Source organism: Plectropomus leopardus, chromosome 17 (assembly GCF_026936395.1).
Source record: "Plectropomus leopardus strain MGB_pleo_1.0 chromosome 17, ASM2693639v1, whole genome shotgun sequence".
NCBI classification, from domain to species: Eukaryota; Metazoa; Chordata; class Actinopteri; order Perciformes; family Serranidae; genus Plectropomus; species Plectropomus leopardus.
Window position 1 is genome coordinate 3,830,128 of NC_142192.1, and position 14,444 is coordinate 3,844,571.

Sequence of the window (14,444 nt, forward strand, 5' to 3'; positions counted from 1 at the left end):
TGAACCCTTTAGTGCCATCTATTGGCTATAACTATGCTATTATAAAGGATGCATGGAAGTATGAGGGCAGTGATGTTTACAACGAACGCACCTTTTTTCGTATGTCAACAGAGTATAAATGACTCTTAACCTTAGCCAGGAAGAACTCAAACCAAGGCCATTATATGAAGGCCAAAGTTCAAAACACTTCACTCAGTTCTTTTCATTTGATCTGACAAGCAGTTCTACTGAGAGTAGAACATTATTAGTTATAACTATCAGTAGTTATACATTATTTTAATGAGCATTCTTAATATTTAAAATGCCCCCTTAAACTTTGAAAAATCATTCTATTTTACTCCAGACATGACATATTGTTTGGGTTGTTTGCCATGTTCAAGTGGTGCTTTCTGCATGGTTGCCACTGTCTGGTTGCCTAAAGGACAGCTACATGCATTTCCACCCTTCGCTGGTCTTATTTACATTATTTTCTGCTTTGATGTATCCAATTACTACTTACATGTGATGCTTCATCTAATTGAATGTATAAACCGTCACTGTGACACTTCTAGACAGAATTATGGATGTAAATCAGGATTCAAAAGCCTGCTGTCTTTGGGCAAAAAACAGCCAGTGAAGAGTGCTTTGATAGTATTCATTAATGCCTAATGCTTATTAAGTGTGTTGACGTAGAGCTCAGCCCGGCGGTTTAATGAATGGGAACATACATTGTATACGTAGGGTAGTAAAGGGCAAACTGTGATAATGATGGCAGGACTCAGAGGAGGGTACAGGAGTTGTGAACGACGGCGTCTCTACCAGCCATTAAAATGGCTGTGGCACCTCCAAGTCACACATTTCTGTCTCCAACGGGGAGGCTGTCGCCATGGCAACGCAGCTTTTTGGCTTTGCGGGGTGATAACAAGGTGGGGATGTGCTTAAAGAGGGAGGGGGGTGAGGGAAGATGGGGTTGGTTGTACACAGAGGGAGGGAGATAAACTCAGAATGCTGCTCCCCAAGTATTTTAAACCCCAGAGAGCCTCCGCCTTGGACAAAAGAAAAATACATGAAGGAATTATGCACACGCACAACTTTAGATTGCAATTTCCTTCAAATCATATATTTTCTAACCACATCAATTTCCACCTGGGCTGTATTTTTTTTTTTAATTTTGGTCCCAGTTTTTGCTTTGCTGGAGGAGTCTCACACACCTCAACAAAGAGGTTGATTATTTTCCAAGGCACTGAATTTCAATGCCATGGACTGCCATTAGTGGATTCTTACTCTATATCTGTGTGACACAAAGTATGGTTCACCTAGCAACAAGTCAATGCATGGTAACAAAAAAATAATATGGCTTTTAATTTACACAAACGTGAGGCTTGATGATTCAGAGGCAGGTGTTGGCAGGTCCCATCTCAGTGTGGCTGTTACTGTGTGGAAAGATGAGTTATAAATGTTTTTTCCGTTTCTGTGATTAATGTGATAAAATAAAACCACAGAATGTGAGGGATGACACCAGCAATACAACAGTGGTTTTACAGGGTCTTGCACATTGATGCGTGTCTCTACCGTAGGAACCACCCCTGTAGAACAATTTGAGAACTTCTACTGGGGTGAATCAAGTCCCTGCCTCAGGGTAGGTACTTCTGTGCAGCCCCAAAAAACTGCTGGGTGGGGCTTGGGGTTGACTCAGTGCTGACTGGGTAAAGCTCAGGATAGAAGACGATGTCAACAAAACAAGCACCTTTTTTGTTTTATTGCCGAGTTCACGTGATGTCAGTATAAGTGGAATGATGACCCTCCCACTAGAAAAAATTCACACGAGCAGCCTCTCAAAAACAACTCAGCAACTCAGAGATAATTTTTTTCCACAAGCTGCGGACGTGATGTTTTAAATGCATAAACATGGCAGGCAAAACTCAATGTTTGGTCAACAGTAGGAAACTTTTTTATTAATTCACATATTAAATATCAAATTATATTTCAATATTTAAAGATAGCATCCCCTCTCCTACAGGCAGATGTTATCATGAAAAAAAAAATCTTTAAAATCATGGGTCACCATGTTGTTCCCACTTTACGATATCAAGGCATGAACGCAACAAAGCTGGAAGAACAACTTTCCAATTCAGAAAATCTGACCTTCCGACATGAATGCAGCATAAAACCCAGCAAGAGCAGAAGCAGAAGAAGAAGAAGAAGAAGAAGAAGAAGAAAAAGAAGACAGAAGAATGATTATGTCATGATCAAAACTGTTGTAGGATGATTATGTCAAGTCCAATCCAGTGGGTCCTATCGGGGACCTACACTGCAGTGGAGACACAAAGGCTGAGAGAACCAACTACGATGTTGTTCCTTTAAATGTTCCCACTTCCTAGGTTTTAGCCTGAGTTCCCACAATGGAAACATGGCTACTGATACTATTGCTAGCCCCCATCTCTTGCCCCCCATGGTGAAAATAATTCTAGGGCAGGGGGCTAAATGATGCTCCAATGTTATGCTAAATTTTGGCGAGGGAACAACTGGTATGGCCATTCTCAAGTTGGTACCCTGAACTTTCACCTCATGATATCTGAATGAAAATGTGTTCTATGGGTACCACTTATCACCCACATATATGCTGTCCTGAGATCTCTCTCCAGATACCTTTAAGCCTCTGATAGACTCTGAGATTTTTGCAATCTTTTAAGTTTAATGCAGCTTGGGTGCAACATCCAGTTTGATGTATGCAGACTGTACGATGACAACGCCTACTAAATCGCAGGCTACAACCTAAGTCCATCGACGTCAATACACATGAACACAAATGTCAGCGCGCGTCATCCATCTACACCACTGTAGTGGTGAGAGAAAATGAAAATAAACATGAATGGAGTCCTTGCTGTAGTGGTATTTATGTATGTTGAAAAAGTCTGAAGAGGAGAAGGAGAATGTGGACATGGTCTTGGCTGGGGAAAAGAGGCCAACTTGGCAGGACAATTTTGCAACGAGAGCTCAAAGTACTTATTAGCATCTACAAGCATATAGCATTCCTTAGCAGTGTCGGGCTGATCAGTGCGTCATTTCATGCTACATGGTCAGCAGGTGTAGGTCATAACAGCAGTCACAGTGAGATTCTTATTCCAAATTTCTGACACTGTCAGAATTTTATCCCAGACTGTCTTTGATTGCACAGCTGTGACAACAGCCATCCTTGAACCTCTCTCATTGTGTGATGTAGGACCACCGTTTTAGAGCCACGACCAAAGATATCCCCACGTTTCTGTCACAATGGTTATCTTTTGTCTGGGACAGCCTAAAATCACACTGTGTATACCAGGCTTTATACACCTTTACACCTGAATCCATCTAATGACCAACATGATGGCCAGATGGGTCAAAGACTCACGTGTGATCCAAATGACTCTGAAACTCAAAGCTCACAAGTGACCTCAACAACTACGTAAGGGTTCCCACCCACACTGGGTCTAAAGCCTGAGACTCCCAACCACTCAGATAGAACTAAAGAAGCCTCCTGAATGAGAGGTGAAACATCTTCAAGAAACTCAAGCAAGTCCAGTTGCCTGCGATATATCTCGGAAGAATCTACAACACAAGTGTCACTCACAGTGGTTTCTGTGACATTAGAAATACTTTCATAAAAGTAAAGTCGCGCAACCCCACTGTTTCTATGGTTTCGACGCAAATTTGTTTGTCACAATGTAGCATTATTTTTGAAAATAATAGGGTGTATCCCCCTGGATGCATCCTGTTTTCTTTTAGATTTTAACACATCAAGGTTGCAGGGCGCGTACCTAACAACATCACTGAAGAAAGTCAAACCTTTGTGTGACTTTTAATGTGTTGGGGAGTTAAGCTTGCTGCCCCCATATGGCTGAAGGATACTTAAAAAGATAAATGCAACTTCAATCATTTCTCATAATGTCTGCTCACTTTGTGTTGCAGGAAGGATGCTGAAACAGTCTCTGTTTGCTGGTGGGTTTGCATCCAGTACAAGCTGCCACTCTTCCTGCCATACTGGCATTGATTCTTAATTACAAAAACACCATTATGTACAAACGCATGTATTGTTGAGTTATTCATGCCAAAATTATTGAGTCCCTCATTTAATCTTATCTCTAAATCCAAGTCTTTACCCTAAATCAGCTCAGACTGCGGTGTGAACAAATGCCCTCTAGCCACATCTTTCTGTTACTGTCACAACATTTGGTCTTCGTTACAATAAAACAAACACATGCACGCACACACCCACACACCCACACACCCACACACACACACACACACACACACACACACACAGCTCTGAATCCCCTCACTGAGTGGAGGCTGATACCATTTCAGTCCTGTCTGGGTAATCAACCCATCACTGCAGAGGCAGCACAGCAACCAGCAAGTCTCTGAACTCTGTCTATCTCTCTCTCTCTCTCCCTCTCTCTCTCTCTCTCTCTCACACACACACACACACACACATACGCACACACACACACACACACACACACACACACAGAGGATAATCAAGAGGGTGACTAGGACAGCGTTCATGAAAACTGGGCGACAGGAAGTTACAGCCATGTCACAGGAAATAGGATGTGTCTTTTCCTCGGGCTGCAGTATCCCTGCGATTAGAGGGAGCAGATTGAGCTGTCCCTTTGCATTACACACACACATACACACAGAAAACTGACGCACACACGTGGACAAACAAATCTAGGCAGACTTATAAGGGAAAGGGACAAGAGTTCGAGTTACCACACACACACACACACACACACACACACACAAATACACACATTGTGTCTTATTTTGATCAGTGGAGGGGACTTCCTCTCTCAGTTTGTTTAGAGCAGCAGTGAAAAGGCCCGGAGATAGTGGCTGACCATTTCCTCCTGTTTTGACTACAACTGGTCCACAACAATTGAGTGAGACTGAGACACACACACACACACACACACACACACACACACACACACACACACACACACACACACACACACACACACACACACACACAGACATGTACACACATACAGATATAGTTAAAAAGTTGATACTGTTAACCCTTTAAAACTGGAGCAAATTGGCCTGATTTCTTTAGAAAACATGGGAAAAACTTAGCAACTTAACATGAAATTAATCAAAATTAGCAAAAAGATAAAAATAAAATAAAATATAACAAAAATAAAATGAAATAAATAAGGAAATTAACTAAAAAATGCTAATATGCACTCACATATACATATTTATTACATTCTAGGATATTTCCCCCTATTTTTCAAAATGATAAATCTCTAATAATTTTCTCTCTCTCCTAGACTTATTTTCAGGTCATTTTCTTGTCATTGTTTTCTTAATATCTTGCAAAATTACAGAGGCATCTTTTGCTCCCCCCCCCCCCCTCCCCCAATTTTAAAAGAAACCAAAAAAGCAAACTAATGTCAATCAAGGTTTCAAGGTGTTAAGTGAGACGTAAAAGTTTTTACATTTGTGCAGTCCTCACTTATTTTGTCCCTTTGTGCCAAAACAGTGTGGATAACACATACAGAGTCAGTGCAAATGAAATAAAAAATTAGATATAATAACAAAAGACGATATATACCTTCTTGTCATTAGTCTATTTTCAACTCATCATTTATTATTCCAATCAAAAATCTGTCATCTACCATGTTGTTTTTATTTTTGTGCTTTTTGAACTTTGTGCGTGTTTAGTAAGAGTAAAGAGTAATTCTGAACACATTCTTTCATAATGACTTTTTTTTTGCACGCACACCTTTTGGGAATGCAATACTACACACTGTTTTGCCAACAGACTATAATTTGTGCAGATATCAATATTTCTATCTTACACTAAAAATTAAAATATTAAATGTCAGTCATTTTCAGGCCAGCACTGGCCCCTGTTTTCATCAGCATAAACATCACCAGTAGCTAATGAAAGTCTATAGCATCACCAACTTGCCCATTAGGCCAAAATTTAAATGTATCATTTACTGTCTAATATGTTGTACCATACAGTCTCCAAAATTCCCCTTAGCTGAAAGCAAAGTTCATACACCTTCAGAGTCAATATGCAATGTGCTCACCATATTCTGTTGAAAGTTCCCAAAACAAATACTGTACTAAGTCTGTCATTGCTCATCTGCTGCAGCCAAAGACAGTAATGACCTGCAAAAAACAATTTCATCCCCAGGTAAGCTTTCAAGGACTCTACTGTGGACATTCTTACTGATACATGCAGCTGTTTGCCGCCCCACTAATATTCTCTGACCTTTGTCTGTCTGCTGCTTACTGCTGTCCCATGCATATTCTTGTTCCCTTGCTGCTCCGGGTTTGCTGCGCCTGTCATTCTGCTTGTTTTGTTGTTGTGTTGCCTAACGCTGTTGCCTGTTGGCAACCTGTCCAGTGCTTGTTGTCTTGTTATACTTGTTGTGCATGTTTGTGAGTAGCCCTTACATCAGTCCTTTAAGGCAACTGAGTATACATCACGTCCCAAATTGTCACATATTGCCACTTTGTCAATGGACTTCCACCTCTGCATATCACGCTAATCTTCTGCATCTGCTGCTGACAGGTGTGCTTTAACTGACGCCCGGATGTCAACAAAAGCACACGGAGGGATTACACTATAAAAGCACATGGTTATGTTTAGGTAACAAAAGCACATGCTGGGATTACACTATAAAAGCACATGGTTATGTTTAGGTAACAGAAGCACATGGCAACCAACGCCAGGACATCAACAAAAGCACATGGCAACAAATGCATGGATGGGTAGGTAAAAAAAAACCCCATCACATTTAGACAGGAAGTCAACACTGGACTTCCACATGAAGTCTGGATCCATTCAGAGTGGTGGTGAATTTGCTCTGAAACATTCTCATCAGGTTTGGTCATCAGAATCTCTGTTACAGCTTGATGCATGATCAAATCAATAATTCATCAAACTTATTGTTCTGAATCTGAAACCCAATGAGCAAGCACCTAACAGGAAATAAGGCGTGAAAATGTGAATAGGCTGCACCAAATATTTCAGTGTGGTAGATTTTGTGCACATGTGATCAGCATTCCATATAACATAGATGACGGTTTATCTCGTGTTGAGGATTGAGTGTGAATATCAATTAGGCTTGCATTCAAAACTTCAGTTCCCAGCTTCTCGGTTTACAAAAGGTGATTACAAATCTCAACCCAATCACTGAGTTTTAGCTGTTGTAACTGTAACTAAATGGATTTGGTAAGAGGTTCAAAAGGATTTTGATCAAATTTGACACTGGATTCAGATTTGATAAAATGCTATTGAACTCCAACCCTAATCGCATCAAAGGTGGACGTCTCAGCTTGACAAATCCACAAACCAATATAACAGTCTAAACCTACCTCAAACACAAACAGCAATGATAGATATTCTCTTAAGAGCCATTTAATAGCATTAGAGGAAATCTGATTAGCATTTATCAGATTAGTATGTCAAAGAGAGTGCCGTCTATAGCCGAACAAAACAGAGTGAGAGGTAGGACGAAGGCTGCAGGAGGTGCTTCACATGAGGCTCAGGATCAGATGATGGTGTGAGATAGAAATCTCTGGCTCACCAAAGGATACAGGAATGTCAAGGTAACAATGTGCAGGGAGAGAAAGACAGGAAGACTGATAGAAAGAGAGACAACAATGAGTGATCCAGAGAGAGAAAGTGATATAGCGCCCGTGCGCCATGTCCTGTTGATATTCTGCCACACTGCAGTGCTTTACCTCAACCTCCTGATTTAGATTCACAGCGGGCCCTTCCTGTGTCCCCAAGAGACCTCGACCTGCTCTAAATCATTACAAGATGTTTTCAAGGAAAAGAGTGTGAGACCGAGACACTGGGAACAATGACAAGAAATACAAATAGAGTTTCGGTACACAACCCACTCTTGCTGACGGAATATGATAATCTGATTTGCAGTCAGATTTCAAGCAAAGGAATGTCTTTTTCACCTGTGGTTTGAGGCAATAACAGATCATATTGCTCTGCTTGCTGTGTCTGTAGTCCCATAGCAGACGTTGGTGTTAAAAGCATGTCAACAACATCCAGACAGCATCCACTATTTGTATGTGTTGTTTTTCAAAGACTTAGGGCCTTGTGTTGCCTGCAGGCCAGCCAGTACATCATCCCAAGTCATCACATGTTGCCACTTTGCAGTGGACTTTTATGTCTGCATATCACACTAAGTATCCTTTTGCATCTGCTGTTTACGTTCCAGGATGCCACTACCGTGATGTTGACAAATGCACATGGTGGGATTACGCTGTACGTAGTTATGTTTAGACAACAACGGCACATGGCAACCAATGCCTGGACGTCAACAATCCCACATGCTGCCACGGATGGTTAGGGGAAGGAGGCACATGCAAAGACATAGAAAAAAACATTAAAGTATTGATTTGCTGGACCCATCCAACAAGCCTTCCTGCCCGCCCAAAAACAACTTCATGTCATTGATTGATTGACTGACAAATGTAAAAACAACAACACAAATGCAAAAGATACACAAAAGCAAAAATCACTACAGAAATTGAAAAGCCACCACATAATGCAAAAGTCACAAGTCAGAGGCAAATGTCACAACGCAAATGTAACGCAAATGTAAATTCACAACACAAATTTGTAAGCTACAACACAAATGCAAACAATGCACAAATTCAAAAGCTACAACTGAATGCAAACGCGACAACTACAAAAGATAAACAAATGCAAATACAACAAAACAAATGCAAAAGATGTAAAAAAAACTTGCAAAAGTTTGCAAAATGCAAAAGTTAATGTCACAGCAAACACAACCCCCAGTCATTTTTATCAAACAGTGAGCATTTAACTGCCAGGCTAAAGGTGACTAAAGGTGAGGGATATGGGCCTACCTGTTGCCTTGCTGTCCAGGCCCAGACCTGTCAGCCGCCACCCGGTCAGCTTGCTCTCCGTGATCCAACGTTGCTTCGCTTCAGCACTCTGTTGACAGTTCAGTTGTAGACATTAAAACATGCAGACAATAAGCTAAAAAACAAAACTTCATGGAGAAAAGGACACTCCAATATCCATCCTTCTCACAGCACTGAGAAAACATCTCATCTAAAACTGGGGCTTCACACCTGGTCTGAATCGCCTCTCGTGATGGCTTCTGCCTGCCCTCTTTCAGACTCACAGGCCCACCTAGCCTGACAGCCATGCTGGACAGCCAAAAAAAGACAGTGTGCAAACAAAATGCTAAAGCCAAAATATAAATACAAAAGTCACAAGAACTTTCCTCTTCGACATTTGCCGGCAATACTAGTTCGCCAGTGTGATCATAAAAGCTGCTAGATCCATTGTCAATATTTGTTAATGCTAACTTCTACCATAGCTTTTGCATTTTTGTTATCTGTTAATGTGCTTGTTTTTTTTTTTTTTGTATTTGCAAAAGGCATGCAGTTTTTTTTTGGTCTGTCTTGGCCACCACAGAAAGGGAGTTTTTCGGGGTTTTCAAACACAGATACTTATGCAGATATTCAGATCAAAGCTAATGATGGATATTTGATTCTTATTTGACAGAAAACAGTTACAGCTTGTTGGCTGGGTGTATACACATAAAAATGTCCATCCAAAAAGTGGTGAAAGATTTTGACACAAACATTTTTTTGGTTTTTATAACTGACCAATTGTGATACATTGTCAAAGCCAGTTATCAGTCCTGCTGACCCAACCGCTGGCCTCATATAATTAGCCTGGTGTTATGTTGAGGTGGCTGTCTGGTAATGAAGAGAGCTTGTTACACGGTTGGAGAGACACTTAAGAGGTGCGAGGGCTTTCATTAGGCTTTGGTTAAAGGGATTGTTAGCCATGCTGGCAGCTGTTAATTGCTACTCAGGAGGCTTAGGTCTATAGTGTAAACCTACATGTGCATGTGTGGAGACGTATGAGACGTATTCAGATCGAACTTATTGTCAAAAGGCCTAACAAGGTCATGTCCTCAGTTGTTCCTTGATTCAGACAGCATCAGGTCAGGGCTACAACACATGCACAGTATTGTCTAGGGTTGGTAAATTATATAATAAATCCCTGTAGTAAATGTAAATCTCGAATGTACGAATGAAAATATCACATTGACATTTGTAAATATGCTGATTACTAAAAATACAGTCTTGGAACGGAGCCTATCTAAGATGTATGTTGTGTGGTTTGCTTGACTGTACTTTCTAATATCTAATCTAATATTGTTATCAATCTGATATTATTATTTATTTAGCACTTCTGACCCGCTTCAGTATTAGACGCACACCGTATCGTTCTCCGCACATAATGCACCTTTCAAAAACAAGCTTTGAAAAATATTATAAATTAATATGATGCATTCATTTTTAACAAATATCAGTCCTAATCATAAATATGATCACAGCCTGGGATATTTCAATGAAAAAAAATGATGTCATCAGGCCAAAAATAGTAAAAATGACAAGTTCCAAGGCAAAAGTCCAGAAATTATACAACGCATGTTTTTATGCTTTGATGGCTATGGGATCAAAAATTGCATTGGGTTTCAATGGCTCATTTTTTGCACTTAACAATATGAATGTAACAATATGTTTACACAGTGTAATTTAGACTTATTGGAAATAAGTTTATAAGTAGTATATAATAAAGTTTATAAGAAGGGCACAAATGAAATATTTAAAGCTGTAGCTGGTAACTTCTATTAAAAAAACAGTTTTCATATGTAATGAAACTGTCACTAAATCCACACAGCACTAAATGAGACAAATTGTAAAAAATAGGCTCCAGCCCCCTGTGGCCCTTAAGAGGACTGTAGTTACGTTACAGCTACAGTTAGTCAATGAATGAATGAAGTTTTTTTTTTTTTTAAATTAAGAGGGAAGTGCTCACTTTTTAATATTTTTTATTTATTTATGTTTTCTCCACAACCCAAGCCCTACCTGACCTGGCCAATAATTGCACACCTGGGTTCACACTGAACCCAGGCCTGAACTGTCAGGTTTTTGGGACTTTTATGGGACCTGTTGGGCTCGGGTTGAGATTGAGAACTCTAGTGAGAAATAGTCAGTGCAGCCACATAATATTCTTTCATATTTGATCAGGTCTGCCTTGCTTTACAATCTGACCGCAGATCATGAGCAGTGACCTACATGATTGACAGCTGTGTTAGAGACTTCTCTCCTGTTTGTTTTTTTTTTCACATGTAGTGGCTAGTAAATGCCATTAGAAGCACTATAAGGAGGCAGACGAATATGATTTTTTACAGATAATCTGTCCCATGTACTACTGTGTGGAAACAGTGATAGTTCCAGCAAATATGACAAAAAGTTATTCTTAAAAAGTTCACCTTAAATGTGTGAATTAATGCAAGTTCTATTATGAATTCCTGTTGCTAACTGTTAACAAAAAATCAAGTCAGCTTGACTTTATGTGAATAGTTTACACTGAGTGGATCATCACTTAAAAATGGCTCTATGCAAAATTCAGAGCGTATGAGTTTTCTGTACACAGTTTTCAACATGGAAGTGGTCAAGCAAGCTAGCAGTGCTAACTCTATAAACAGCAATAAACAGCGGCAACAGTGCTGAAAGTGCTACCAGTGTTAACCAGAGGGGTAATCAGGAGGTGGACACCACACTTTAGTATCGCTGCTGCCTGATATCAGCAGTAAAAGTCGTATAAGCACAGTGCAAAGCAGTAGCAGTGAGCCAGCCAGTGGGATACACACATGCACTAACATGCACGCACGGGTGTACGATCTTAGCACAACAAACTACAGAGAAGCTTGCATAACAACACAAACAGAGAGAGACTGACTTTATCCTCTGCTCAGCATGCCATTACTCCACTATATGTTTACATAGCAAATCGTGGTTTGCTGCTACAGATTGCCACAATGTGGCATACACAATCCTTAGAGGGGAATCCTTAAGGGGGAACACATTTTCAGAGTTCGTAATTGTTATCTCTATGGTCTAACACAGTCCAGATATTTAAGTATTCACAAACAAATCTTTCCCAAATCCAAAAGTTAGAGTGCAAAAACTCAAATTTCTATTGTCAAAGGATAAAAGTCTGTAGCTGTTCCAAAGAAAATGAATGGTGAAAGATGTTCTAAATGACACTGAGAGCACCCAAGGGAATGTTGTGAGTATGCAGGTACATTTTCTGTGTCAGATTTGTGAGCACGACAATTGAGAGCGGGGAACTGGGTGTGGGAGCTACACTTTAGTTGCGCTGCTGCCTGATATCAGCAGTAACAGTCACAAAGCAGTAGTGATGGGCTAGCCAGTGGGATACACACATGCACTAACATGCATGTACAGCCAGATAGTCTTACCACAACAAACAACAGAGAAGCTCAGATTAAACACAGAGAAGCTCAAATAAAACACAGAGAGGGAGAGTAACTTCATTCCCTGCTCAGGACACCATTACTTCACTATATCTTTACATAAGAAATAGTTGTTTGCTGCTATAATAACAACCTGAGTGTCACATACACAACCGTTAAGGAATGTTAATTCACAAATACACTAGTGGTTATTAACAAATATAAGACCAAATTAGCATGTTGCCAATTACATCAGAGTTTCTATCATGCCCGGACATCTGCTCAGCCTCTCTGCAGAACAGTACATATTCTCATAGTAATATGAAACTTTTTTCCATTCCATGAGTCATTAATTAGTTTAGCATTATGATTTGTACCCTTATTATATTGTGTCATCATATCTCTGCCTCTCCATTAGCACTTTTTGCCCATCAGTAAACACATGGATATATACAGATATCTAGTCATCCAACAGTTCTCCTGTATTTACACAGCAAAAGGAGATCTCACAAATGCACATAAACACGTCCACACTTAAGTAAAAATAGTCAGTAAGTCATACTGAACACACACTATTCACAGACGTTCACAAGCAGTCTGAGACACAAATATCTCTCTCTCTCTCACACACACACACACACACACACACCAAATAGAAAATCCAATAAGCCAAGGGAGATCAAGTCAGGCTCAGGAAGCTGGCTAGCTTCTCTCCGTCAGTGTGGATGTTACCTGGAAATGTAATTCAGATTCAGAGAGAGAGACTGGCCTAAAGATAGATCTACTGACGCTGTGTCCAACTCCGGGGCTATTTCATTTAAACAATGTCCTGATGAAAAGGTTCATCCAAATGCAGCATTCTTTTGCCCATATCTGGAGAAACACTCAACATGTTCTTTGAGGTTTTCAGTACTCTGAAACTCATTGTTCATCACTTGTCTTGAAGATGGTTCAAGTTCAAGACTCATGGAAAATGTCCACCAGACACAACTTGGTAGTGTCCCAGCTGTCACACGGCTGCCGGGTCAAGAACCAGTCTGGCAAAAACAGACAGTGAATGAGATAGACGCTGCTCCCGGTGGACACTGACAAATTGGGTGTCTGTAAAGTACATACAAATCTGGAGAAAAACCTGCTGCAAGTCTGGAGGAGTGCTGCATCTTGGGAGAAGATTGATTTCCCAGCATGACAGTGACCTAAAGCCAACATTACACAGGAATGGCTTCAAAACAACAATGTTAATGTCCTGGAGCGGCCAAGTCCAAACCACAATACAACCTTAAGCTTGAGGAGATTTGCAGAGAAGAATGGAAAACATTTAAGTGTCCAGATGTACAAAGCTGACATAGAAATCTAAAGACTTATGAATAATATTAATCATAGATACTCTAATTTCAATTATTAGGTTCTTGGAATACTCAAGTATTTTGATTTGTTTTTAAACTTTAAACTTCACTTCATCCTATTAAGAAACTTTTTACTCCACTAAGTGTATCTGACCGCTGCAGTTACTTTGCAGATTAAGGTTTTATAGCAAAATACAACTTAAAAAAACATTTACATTGATATATATTCTACTACTTCACAGTATATTAATTTGTTAAAGGAATAGTTCACCCTCAATTACAAAATACATATTTTTTTCTCTTACCTGTAGTGCTATTTATCAAATTAGATTGCTTTGGTGTGAGTTACCAGACTATCAAAGGGATGGCACATACAGACAACAATTTACACTCAAACCCACACTGACACAGGGACAACATGTAAACTCCATACAGAACGACCATCATGCTCTCATCACAGGTTGTCATATGCAGTGGACTGACGCAATTTTCTGGGATGGTGCTCCCATAATGTCAACAAAAGCACATGCTGGTATGGATAGTTAGGTTTAAGAAACAAGGGCACATGATAAGCAGTAAGAAAAAATCCATCACATTCAGAAGGGAAGCGAATACTGGACGCCAGCATGACAGTCCGGGGTTTGTCTGACCCAGCCTTCCCGGCCACCCTACAAGGACCTTCGTGCTTCTTATATTACGCCAATAATGGCAGCATTTCAACCAAACACTGCCCAGTGGTGTATCGTTCCATACGGCAACATTGTCATGCATCAAGCTGCCATGG

General features: G+C 40.2%; 1 protein-coding gene across 6 annotated transcripts in view; it reads right to left on the minus strand.

Moving 5' to 3' along the window:
• sox4a (SRY-box transcription factor 4a) overlaps positions 1-14,444 on the minus strand; it is a 143,930-nt gene that overhangs the window by 114,410 nt on the left and 15,076 nt on the right. For all 6 annotated transcript variants that reach the window (XM_088090722.1, XM_088090725.1, XM_088090724.1 and 3 more), the window contains exon 2: positions 8,875-8,962. The gene's annotated coding sequence lies outside the window, so the exon portion shown is untranslated. The remainder of the gene's footprint in view (positions 1-8,874; positions 8,963-14,444) is intronic.